The 12906-nt window shown below is 44.2% G+C and overlaps 1 protein-coding gene across 1 annotated transcript in view; it reads right to left on the reverse strand.

The window, feature by feature from the left end:
• Positions 1-11947, reverse strand: part of WIPF1 (WAS/WASL interacting protein family member 1) — a 118136-nt gene extending 106189 nt beyond the window's left edge. The window contains exon 1 of the mRNA XM_053665093.1: positions 11793-11947. The gene's annotated coding sequence lies outside the window, so the exon portion shown is untranslated. The remainder of the gene's footprint in view (positions 1-11792) is intronic.
• Between the last annotated feature and the right edge of the window lie 959 nt (positions 11948-12906).

Here is a 12906-nt window from a genome sequence, read left to right on the forward strand (position 1 = left end):
TTTCCAGCAAGTATACAATGAGATTCAAAGACAAATGAGGAACTTGATGAGTTCGCTGAAGTGTAATTTCATATTGATATATTACACATAGCACACATATACTACGTTAGCTAACTGAGAAATGCGATAGACATACTTCTCTACCTTATTTACCAAATATTTAGTCAAAAAAAGGCAGAAGTAACATTTCAGACTCATTAAATTTCTGACTTGTAAGTTAAAATGTTAATGTTGCCCTGGCCAGGTGGCTAAGTTGGTTAAAGCATCCCCACAAAAGCCAAAAAGGATGCAGGTTCAATCCCTAGTCAGGGCACAGAATTAGGTTGTGGGTTTGATCCCTGGTCGGGACATGGAAGGGAGGCAACCAATCAGTGTTTCTCAGATCGATGTTTCTCTCTCACATGAATGTTTCTCTCTCTTTCTCTTTCTCTCCCCCTTCCTCTCGCTCTCAAATCAATAAAGATATCCTCGGGTGAGGATTTTAGATAAATAAATAAAATGCTCACAGTTACACTGTCTACCAGGCGTTGTCTACATCGGAGATGTTAAGTCCGTCCCACCACTGGCACTGCTCGCCTCAATCTTCTCCCCATCCTTACAGACTGCTCTGTTTTTTCATACTGCTTATTGGTGTCAAGGTCCCGTGACCACTAGGCAACAAAGCTGGGCTTAGAATACAAGCGTTGAACTCCCAGGCCACCACTCTTTTCATTTTACCTTTACCACTCACTTTGCCTTCAGCGGATTCAGTGCAAAAGGAATGAATTAAATGAGCTGGATGATATCAGGTCTTAACCTGGAAGTGACCCAATTTTCCAAAGTCTACACTATCTGTACATCCAAAACCAGGACACAATAAAAGTGAAGGTAGGGCGGAGAGATCATACCCACTCGGGCATCAGTATATGGGGCCCCAAGAAGATGTGTTTGCAAATCCCAATGCCAAAACTATGGAATGTAGCAAGAGGAGAGCTGCCAATTCCCCCTGGCAGCCTTTCCCTCACTCTGCCACTCACGGGATAAACCTAATGCAGCGGCTCCCTACCAAGGTTAGCTCCACAGCAGGCCGACCAGGCACCCAGAGCCCAATGCAGCCTTAGGACCCTAGCCAGTGGAATTCTGGTCTCGAGAGTGACCTGTGTTTTTAAGTGGTAGAGAGTTCAGGGTTCCTCAAGACTGCATCACACATGGAGAATCAGGATTTAAAGATGTTTCTGTTCACATCAGACCTCACGTCTTACTGTACCGAGGTCTCCTTTAAGACGGACTGTAAGAACCACATGAATGGGGTGGCATTCTGGGAACTCACTCCAGTCTCCTGCACCTCTGGGTTTTGCCCAAGAACACACATTCTGAGGAATTCCTCTCGGTATGTTATGTTAGGACTTCAGCCTCAGTCTCACTTGGGAACTTGTGTCTTCCCCCTGATTTAGCATGGCTCCCTCTACTCAGACACAGCAGTTTGTCTGTCTTGCCTGTGACATTTTCCCAGCATGGGGGCCTTGGCTTTTTCAGCCCATGCAGTTTGGCAGAATGTACAAACTGATCTTTCAGGGGACACTGACTGGACAATTCAGCCTCATCAGGATACCCGGCCCTCCTGGATATCAGAGGATACAATTCTCCTGTGTTCTTTTTTGAACAGGATGTCCCTTTATAAAGCTTTTTAGCTTTTAAAACACTAACATTAAAAATCGGGTTACACTTGATTGTGGCAGATATCAAGGACTCACACGGACTCTGCGTTTTTGGTTCCAGCCTCTGCTGCCCAGACAGGATCTCTTTGCCATCTGGGTCAGGTTAGTTACAAAGCACTGTTATTATTCTGGGCTACACAATGTTGGCCTGAACCTACCCAAACACAAGAAATTTTGCTGATTGATTTAGTTATTCTGTTCATATAAATGAATCCAGTTGTACAGCTGTTTCTGATTAGCCAATGTACTGCTGGAGTTATATACAAATAATTTTATAATGAACTCAGCAACTACAAGGACAGGAGAAATGGAATCTAGTCTCACCTCCCAGAAAAACAAGCAGAAGTAACAAGGGCAGGGGCTTCCAACGATGTTCCAGGTTTAAATTCCTATCTGCTGTGATTCACTTTTTCCTCTTGATGTAATTCAGCATAACTTACAAATAATGCTCGCAAAGAATCTTTGTCTTCAGACTTTTGGATTCAAGAGGGACACCCAGCTAGCTTTGCAAGCTTAAAACTCCTTTAAAATTTCCCATCTTTGTACATAATAAGTTTCTGTTTTTCCCATTAAAACATTTATATTCCCTGAGACCGTTCTTAAATAATATACTTTTAGAAGAAAAAAATAGGATTGAAAGGTCTATATTTGCTTTATAATAAATAGAAATCAAGTGTTTTTGCTTTATTTCAGTATAGAAGATTAAGCTCATTGAGCTTAGGTTAAAGGTTTTCTCCTCCAGTTCTATAAGACAAATCATACGCCCATTGGAAAATGAAGGAAAAGACAGGGCATGAATAGTTCAGATCTAAAAAGGTAAAGATAGTGACAAATGCTCCCTGAAGAAAGGATTTGAAATAAGATAGGAAAAGGAGATTAAAAAGTTTATACCTCTAAAATGAATTATGCTGCCAAGAATGTGGGCAAACAGATATTTTCAAATCATGTTAGTTGAACTAAGAATTACTATAACTTTTGGGAAGTAATACCACTTCGGGGACTGTCTGACAGACAGCAATGAAAAGCTTTTGTATGGTACTGTGGTCAAACTCACACACAAGGATATTATTCAGATAACTGTTGAAGTAGCACAAAACTTGAAACAATCTGGTTAATTAAGCAGCCATGATATAAATTAGTTTTTTTTAACTCGGAGAGGATGTTTATAATGTTTTGTTATATTTTAAAAATCTCATGGATATCAAAACATATCTGCACCCTGATGTTTATTGTAGCATTGTTTACAACAGCCAAGACATGGAAACAACCCAAGTGTCCATCAACAGACGAATGGATAAAGATGAGGTATATATACACAAAGAAATATTATTCCACTCAGAGAAAAAAGAAATCCTGTCATTTGTGACAACATGGATGAATCTTGAGAGCATTAAGCTAAGTGAAATAAATGAGACAGAAAAACACAAATACTGTATGATCTCACAGATGGAATCTAAAAAAGCTCAACTCACAGAAACAGAAAGTAGAACAGTGGTTGTGCGGGTGTGCTGGGTGGGTGGGGAAACTGGAGATATATATATATATATATATATATATATATATATGTCAAAGGGTACAAACTTGCATTTAGAATATGAATAAGTTCTAGAGATCTGATGCATAGCATTGTGATTACAGTTAACAACACTGTATTATATACTTGAAAGTTGCTAAGAGACTATATTTTAAGTGTTCTCACCATAAAAAATATAATTATATGACATAAAAGGTGCTAGCTTATGCTATGGTTGTAATACTACTGCAAATAGAAGCATACAAAATCAATACACTGTACACCTGAAACTTACATGATGTTATGTCAATTATACCTCAATAAAATAATCTTGTAGCCTGATATGTAAAATGTTTCTATTTTTCATAGAAGAACTATGTATGTGAATATATTTGTGTGTACATATAAAAAAGTTGAGGAAGTAGCCTGATAATGTTGATTACCTCAAGAAGTTAGAATTTGAGGAAGATAGAAGAAAAATTACTAACTTTTCTTTATATACTTTTTTTGGTTTTATATCAAGCATATATTACTTGTTATCTGAGCAAAATAAACACTACAATTTAATTTTTTAATATAACTTTACTATGTATTATTTTTTAACATTTATTTATTTATTTATCTTTAGAGGGGGAGAGAAACATCAATGTATGGTTGCCTCTAGTGTGTCCCCCGCTGGGAACTGGCCTGCAGGGAACTGGCTTGCAACCCAGGCATGTGCCCTGACTGGGAATTGAACCACAATCCTCTGGTTCGCAGACCTGTGCTCAATCCACTGAGCTACACCAGCCAGGTTACAATTTAATTTTTGAAAAGAGTCACATTTTCAGCAAAAACAAGGAAGCAAAAAGGTGTAATCCCCTGGTTTGGTGTAACAAAGGCCTCTTCCTAACCCTGAGGGACATGTTCCTTCATCACCGCAGAGTGGAGATGATATGCACAATAATTCTGGGCAGAAAGGAGTTTTATAGTTTAAATAATACCATAATAACCCCTGCCTACTCCTTTAACCAATTAAAAAATTTTTTCTTTTACTTCTCATCATAAAGGGAAAAAAGAGTGTGGGGGGGGGACAATTATCATGTTTAATGAATAAGGTTCTAGCTCCAACATCTTGTAAAACATCACTAAAGTAAGCCTGAATTTTCCTTTTCTTTCCTTTTTTTCTTCATTTCCCCTCTATCCAGCTTATGCCCAACAACGAACATGGTCGTGTGGCTCCACACCAATTTAACAACAATCTAGCTTTTGAATTTGTCTCAAACAAAATGTGAGGCTGAAACAATATTAAAACACTAGGGAAAAGAACAGTGTGGAATTTTACCCACAAAACCTGAGATTATTTAAACTGATGCTTTGGCTTATTTCTTAAACCATACATGGCAATCAAATTCTGGCTCAAATAGGTAAAAATAGGCGCAGCTAAAGTAAATTGCTTTACTATTTTTTTAAGAGGTTTTAAAAGGGCTTCAGCTACTTTGCCTTTTTCTAGACCCTCTAAAATCGAACTAAGAACTTCGGCACCATGTGAAAACTTGTCTTGGTGTCCCCTAACTTGCCTTCTGGGACCTGGGACAGAAGAGTGGATTCGTGGTCTTCCAATCTCCCTCCCCTCTGGCCCCTCTCAATCCATCACCTCTCAGTCCATCACCTCTCAATCCATCACTGGTGGTCCTTCCCGGAAGTCCCTCCCCCAGCACTCACTCCTGCTTCCTGCTGGACTCCCGCCTGTTAACAGCCCCTTTTCCCCTTTTGTATCTCAGGCAAATCTGACTGTCTCTGTTTTTACTATCCATCCCCATAACACAAGACTATTGTGGTTAAGACACTGATCTCACTGTTTACATTTTCAGAAAGAAACAGCTATAGTAAATGTTTCCTCGAGATCTCCAAGGTCTGAAGGCTTTCTACTTTCAAATTCTATTCTGCTGCGGATGGGGGCAGGGGAAGTCTCGGGGTTCCCTAAATTATTATGTGACAATACAATCAACATTTCAGCATCGCGTCACTCTTAAGATGTGGCCAGATTTCTCTCTTGGTCCCTTTCAGGCCTCAATTCTTCAGTCTACAGGTTAAATCTTCTGTGTATGTCTAGAGAAAAATGTTTGGGAGGTTTCAGAAATGGCTTGAGGAGACACACAAGTGGTTGACAAGCACGAAATTCAACCAACTGCCCATTTGGTCTGTGGATGCCAATGAAATGACTAAATCTATTCTCTCACTGAATTGGTTGGTTGTTAGACTTGACTCAATGGGTGGATTGTTTGGGCACCATTAGCAAGAGCTAACAGGTAGGCTGGTGGTCACCAAATTGGCAGTGCGAACTTTAAAGGGTGACTGTAGACAATAACGCGCCAGTCTTATACACCAATCCCTTCAGCAGAATGCTATACAGCTGTTAAGAATAGGGTAATAGTATGTTATTGTGGGGTAAAGTATACACATTCCATACATTTAAAGGAATCGAGTATTGCTTATGAGAGAAAAGTGTATTTAAGTAATGTACTATGTATTTAAATAATGTTGATAGATATTTAAATGAGTACATATAGTTTATATAAGAAAAATAGAAAACATATAAAAACAAACTTTTTTTGAAGTTGTAAAGGCCTCCACTGTCCCAGGAAACTATTTGGCTCTAAATTTTCTATTTTACTCACCGTTTCCTTTCTCCTACAGACACCTTTTAACCTCATAGAACTAAGTATTCCCCCAATGAAGGAGTCTGTGGCAGTCTGGGAGGAAGCTAGTCACCTTCAATTTTACTCAAACTTTTTTCTCAGGTTGTGTATTGCCTCTTAGTCAAAAAAAAAAAAAAGATGCATGGGTTGGGACTGTCCATGGATGGGAGAGTCCCAACCCTTATTTGTGTGGACATGAACCAGACACCAGATACAGGTATTAAGTGTCACTTCTCAGGTTCTACATTACAATAGGAAGTCCCACCCTTGCCACAAGAACTCAAAATGCTTTTCTTAATTATTAGGATTACTGTTACTGTTCAATTTGGAAGATATACAAATAAACAGCACTTAAAGCTAATTATAGCCCTGGGTGGCTCAGTTGGTTACAGCATCATCCCCTACACCAAAAAGGTTTCAGGTTTGACTCCCAGTCAGGGCACATACCAAGGCTGTGAGTTCAATCCCCAGTCAAGGTGCGGACAGGAGGCAACTGATCAAGGTTTCTCTCTCGAATTGATGTTTTTTCCTCCCTCTTTTTCTCCCTTCCTCTCTCTCTAAAACAGGGCTGTCAAACTCATTTTCACTGGGGCCACGTCAGCCTCACAGTTGCCTTCCAAGGGCTGAAACAATTTTAGGATTATATACATGTAACTACAACTTAACTATTGAAAAAGAGATAGGCACTGCCACCAGGTAGAAACGAGGTGCCAGAACAGATGAAGCAAGGCAGAGGGCCGAATTCTGCCTTGTGTTTGCCACTTGTGCTCTAAAATCAATGGTAATAATAAAGCTAATTATATATGTGAAGAAAAAATAATGTCATACATTATATACCAATGATGGTGAAGGACTACTCTCAGGATGAAATCTGTTTCCTAGTATCTTCAGAAACCAGATGCTCTTCTGTAAAACATTAAAATCCACTTTGCCTTCATGAAAAATTCACTGATCTTGGATCTTACAACCACAGTGGTGGTAGGAAACTGCCATTCGATACACATTAATTGAGACCCTACTATACAAAAATCTACTGTTTTTGAAGAAACACAGAAGTGATTTTTGTAAGTTACTACTTTGAGAGAGTTTATAAACTAATGAAGGAGAAGAGACACATACATGGGATTCCAGTCCAGGACAGAGTGGATTCTGAGCCCCAGGTGATGCACAAACAAACAGCTGCGGGAATTTACCAGGGGAGGCAGCAATCGGCTCACGCAGAAGAGGACATTTGGCTCTTCTTAAGAAGCCTGTTTTTATCATGCAAACCATGTTGGTTGAAGCTACCAAACTAGTGAAATTTGTAGGCAATTGTATCTCTTGTTTATTTTAGCTATATTCACCTTTTATTTTTCTTCTCAACAAGTACTTGTGGCCAAGTTGAAGAATCTATAGGATGTAACACTAAGTGAAAGAAATGGCAGTGTGGGGAGAAGAAATGGCAAGCAAAGGCACACAGGGGAACGAAAAAGAGCCCCCCCTGCAGGAAGAGTCGTATACACACCACTGAAGGTGAAATTAGGGTTAAGTTAGGAATCAGACTGCCCCAAATTTGAATACTAGCTCTTTGACTACCTTGTGTGACTATAAATGTTCAATTAAATGACAAATAGTAAGTGGCAATATTAAAGGAAAAAAGGAATGAAAAGGGGGGGGGAGAAAAGGGAGTCTTTTTAAAGCTTGCCAGATCATAGAAAGGTTTAAAATTCCGATTCACTTAAATTAATATAACTAGGAGATAAAAGAGAATGAAAAAGAAAAAACTGGGTTACACTGGGGAGATGGCTTATTAGATGAGAAAAATATATCCATAGTGAGCAATGCTAAAATATTAAATTTGTATAACATCATGGCAACATTCACTGAAGCTTCTAAATTAATGAAAATTGTAAGTAATTGTGTGTCCTGCTTATTATAGCTATACTCTTCTTTTATTGAGTATTAGCCAAGTTAGTTTACAACTAATCATGAGCACGCTCCCCTGGAATCACAGTTCCCTGACCCCTGGCCAAGAGAGAGCACAAGCGCAGTGGTGTGTCTACCCCATGGGCTTAGGTGCTAAACCTGTGACCAAAGCAGTCTGGCCTGGGGCAAGCAGTCCTACTGGTCACCCCATATTGATGATGGTCACTGCACGACAGCCACAGTGTGTTGCCCTGGCACTTCCTGGTGCCAAAGGGCCAGGAAAGTAGCATGTCATTGGTTTCCAGCCCTGTATCTGCCCTGATAATCTCAGTAGAGTAGGCACCGCTGGGGAAGCAGATACCACAGGCTGGGAGCCCCCCAAACTGAGATTCTGTTCTGTGAGATTCGTCCTTCTCAGCTGCTAAGAGAACGCATGAGGTGACTGGTAATCGACTCTCAATAGACTACAGCCAGCTAAGGGATTGTTGAAAATGTTACTTTATATAAAAAGCAGTTCCTGGGTTTAGGCTCTTTGTATTTCCATATGAACAGAGGAATATCAACCGCGTTTTGCACAAACTAACACTGACAATGATAATAACCTCCCACGAACACTGAACAACAGCACTACCCTGGACAATCTGCTAAGTGATCCACACGTGTGACTTCATCCCACATTCAGAACAGGTAAAAGTTAGATTTTAAAGGGAAAGAAACAGAGGTCACAGAACTTGTAAATGATAGAGTTGGGAGGAAACAAGACCTTTCCGAACGCCTGTCCCATGCTTCCACCTTGAGGGACCCCTGCCCAAGGCAGCACGTCAGCATCACCTGGGGGCTTTAAAAACCTAGACTCCTGGGCCTCACACCAGCCTAACTGAATCAAACCTTTATAAGCTTCTAGTCATACCCATGGCTAAGGACCAGCATACTTCATTCAATACTGGTTAAAGTGTGCTGGGCAGAATAGCATTACCCAATTAATTGAAGGTATTCTGGAGGCTTTGGTGAGCCTAGAGTTTTTATTATTCCAAAGTATACAAGAGCCAGGGTTAATTACTTTGACAAACGTTGGGCTGGGCAGTACAAGGAGGCTGCGGGAGGAAGTGTGCACTTGTCACAGAGAGGTGGGGCCTGAACCGTTCCTCAAGTGGAGCAGGGAAGGTGAAGCATGAAGCGCAAGTGGCTATTAATCTTCCTCTGCCTGGCACGTAGTAGACACTTAATAAATACTTGTTAAATGGACCAACAAAGGGGTAAAGGACTGACTTTCTCCAGCTGGAAGTAATTTCACTCTCCTCTAAATTCCCTGTGTTTGATCTGTACCATTTTTTTTAACCTTATTTACTACATTCTGTCTTGCATTCCTGCTATTTAAAACCATGTCTCATTTCTATCAGAAGGTAAGCATTCAAGGTCTGAGCTAGGTCTTCCCCTCTACCCTTAGCACAGAGCACAGCAGTGACCCCTAGCAGGGACCCTCAATGCTGGGTAAGTATGTGGCTTGATTCCAACTGTGACTTGATTCACATATGTGGGTCCTGGCTATTCACAAGGAATAAGCCCTCCAAACCTCCCAGCCCCACAGCACAATTGTGGATTGCTGGGACATAGTGGCGGAGAGACCTTTGCATGGAAAGCACTAGAATTTGGTAGACCTCATTGGAGCACAGGCTCCAGGAAGAGCATGGCTCTGAAAGACAGAATCTGAAATCTCAGGTGCTCGAAAGCACAAGCATTATAGCAACAGATAAAAGGCACATTGGTTTTGTTCTTCTGATGTGCACTGCAAGAAAACCATAAATGTTCCTAAAACTATAACCTGAAATATCAAAGACAGTGACACAAAACCAGTTACCAATACCTCCCATGAAAGGGGGCTCCTCCCGACTAGAGCACCTGAGACAGGGCCTACGGGCTTCTCTTCACTGCCCGTATTCCACCACTTCAGCTCCTTATCCCTCTTTGTGTCCTGGTGCCACACACTGCTGGTGTTGGGTACTCCCTAACACCTTGTGCTGTGCTGCTTTTGGCTGTTTCACACCCCATTTTCTCACTTGATCCTCACACCTTGTAATGAAGAAAGAGCAAAGATTATCAACTTCATTTCTTGGAGGAGATAAATGAGGCTCAGGATGCACGATGTAACTAAGGATACCAGACAGTGGTACCCAGTAGGCACTCTGTGAAACGAACAAAGGAAAGAAGTAATCTCATTGTCTCTAAATGTCCCAGAATTTGGTCATACCTTGCTGACAAAATGCTTTCCTCTTCTTTACAAACACCTAAAAGAGTTTATGTGCTTCTCAGGAAGCCAAAATGAAGACAGGGGTTGGGTGGGTCCCAAGTAAAAAGATGACGTCATTAAATGTTTTAATAACATCTGCAGGGTCTAGTCTGCATACTTCCACTCAATGGTAATGAATGGCCTTCCCACAGGTGGCCGGGGACTTGGTCCCTGAGAAACTTAACCTTGTGGAGATGGCAGGCGGGTAAAGATACACAGCAAGAGCAGAAGGCCGTGTTTTGAGCACTGTAAAGAGGAATTAAGATGAAAAATGCTGATATGGGGCTTCTTCACCTCAAGAAGTAAAAATGTGATTTATAAAAACTTAAATAGGAAATTTCTTGAATTTATCCATTATTAGAAAAACATATTTTTGAAAAGGAAAAATATGCCAATAACTCAAAATGAACCTACAGTGCTGTTTGACATTGCTGTTGGAAACTGGCAACATTAAACCCACTCTGGGCGGGACTCCATCCACAGGCTCCGAGGCAGCATCGCCTGGAGTCGGGGGTTACACGCGGTCAGCGATTGGGACTGGCATCTAGTGACTACCCAGGGGACAACAGTGACACACAATTTTCAGGAAAAGGTACCGAGGCACCCAATCACTGCTGACAACTTGAGAGGCTTCCGCGAGAACTGAGATAAGGCCAGGAGCCCGGCCCAGGAGGGAATATTCCTCCGGGATTACCCTGGACCAGGTAGGGCTCTTCACACAGACACACCCTTTGTTAATCTCAAGTAGTTCAGCCTCCCCAGCAGTTGAAGATCTGGCCACCGCCCCCCTGCCCCCGCCCCGAGTGGGGCAGCTGGTTCCTCTTACACTTGCAACTTTTTTAAAACTTTTTTTTTGTTTGAGAGAGAGAGAGAAGGGAAGGAGGGAAGGAGGGAAGGAGGGAGGGAGGGAGGGAGGGAGGAAGGAAGGAAGGAAGGAAGGAAGGAAGGAAGGAAGGAAGGAAGGAAGGAAGGAAGGAAGGAAGGAAGGAAGGAAGGAAGGAGTTAATACAATAGAAAAACCCAGGGAGAATGAGACTGAAGTAAAGCTGTGCGGACAGTTCAGAAGAGGCCCAGGTTGGGGGGAAAAGTGCTCACCGGGACTGAAAGTGCCTCTAAGGTCAACAGATACTTCTAACCTGGGTCTACACCGACCACAGAGCGAGCATCAGTCTTGGGACACCCGCGGGAGGCTAGTTGGGGAAACCGAGTCACGGGATGGGCATGATTCCCCGGCTAAAAAGGCGAGGCGGTTTCATGGCATGAACTGGCCGCAGGGATGCCCGAAAGTCCCCACCCGGCCGAGCCGGGGGTGCAGAGGCAGCCCGGCGCGTCTCCGCGAACCCCCTGCCGCGACCGACCGAGTACCGCAGCGAACGGCTCCGAGCGCCCCGGGCGGCCCCGGGCTCGACGGGGACCAGGGACGCGCCCAGCGCGGCAGGCGCCCGCGTCCGGAGCTTCGCCCTCCGCGGCCGCTTCCCTCCCCGTCGGCGGGACGGGCGGGACGCGCAGGCCGCGGGGCCGGAGACGCGCCCCTCCCGAGGCCGGGCGCCCGCCGCCCGCGGGGGAGGCAGCCCACGCCGCCCCGACGGCCCCGCCGCGATTCCGAGCCCAGCCCCTCCCGGCGCCCGGGGCGGCCGCGAGGGTCCCCAGGGTCGCTGCCTGGAGACCCGGGAACCCCGCGGCGCCCGAGGCGGCGGCGCGTCCCTTACCGCGCAGCGACTCCAGGCGGCTCCAGGGCCCCGCGGCGCGCCGGGCATTTTTTTCTGGGAAACTTCTCCCCGGTCTGCGGGGCTGAGCCGCCCGGCAGGAAAAGCGCTCAGCGCCGGGAGGCTGCGACCATCCGGGAACTTCTCGGGGACGTGAGCCCTCCCCCCTCGGCCGGGTCCCCCCCGCCCCCTGCGGCCCCGCCGCAGTGGACGCGCCGCGCGGCCGCCGCTGGCCCTCGGCCCTCCGCTCGGGGCGCCGCGCCAGCCCTGCTCGGCTCCGAGGCGGAGCGCTCCGTGGCCCGGGGCGCCCCCGCCCCCGAGGAGCGTGGCGGGCGTGAGGTGGGAGGGTGGGGGTGTGTGTGAGGGGACACGGCGGCTTCGGCAGAGGAGAGAGGACCGGGAGGGGTGCCCAGCCGAGGACCCTTTCCCCCGAAGATCGCATCCTCTCCTGCTTCCCGCTGCGGGCCCCCTCCCCCACCCGTAGGGAAAGCTTTTCCCCATCGCCTTCTCTTCTCAAAAGAGAAGGTCCAGCCTTGAGTTACCTTAAATTCAAGTTGACTTAAAAACACTGAATTTTAAAATGGAGTGGAACCCACTGTTAACTTAAACAATAAAAGATGAAAGAGGCAACAAACATTTATTGGCGACCCAAAAGAATAGCTATTTGGGAAGCACTGATTTGAGTAGAAACAAACCCAAATAGTGTTTCCTTTGGGGGTGAAGGCAATGGATTTTTATGAGAAAGGGAAGGGGAATAATTACCTGAATAGAAGGAAGGAACTTTTATTGGTATTGATAAGTCAAGGAAAGAATTTCAATAGATGCAAATAGACTAAGTCATTCTTTAGCTGTACATAGTGGTGCTATTTCTAAAGAATACCTTTGATTTTCAGTCCGCTTTCCTGTGAACTTTGCAAAAAGTTGTTTGGAATATAGTGTTGGTTTGGCCTAAAGGTTATTTTGCCCAGTTTAAACTCCAAAGGTTTGAGGCGCAAGTCCCATAAGGCAGTCCCTCTGGAGTAGCAGCTCCAACTCCATTTTGAGGTGGATCCATTTACATTATTTTTCACATTTCTCCCATTTGATTAAGATCTGTCCTTGACAGCATCGCTGATCA

The sequence above is a fragment of the Artibeus jamaicensis genome, unplaced genomic scaffold (genome assembly GCF_021234435.1).
Source record: "Artibeus jamaicensis isolate MK-2021 breed Jamaican fruit bat unplaced genomic scaffold, CSHL_Jam_final contig_391, whole genome shotgun sequence".
Taxonomy (NCBI): Eukaryota; Metazoa; Chordata; class Mammalia; order Chiroptera; family Phyllostomidae; genus Artibeus; species Artibeus jamaicensis.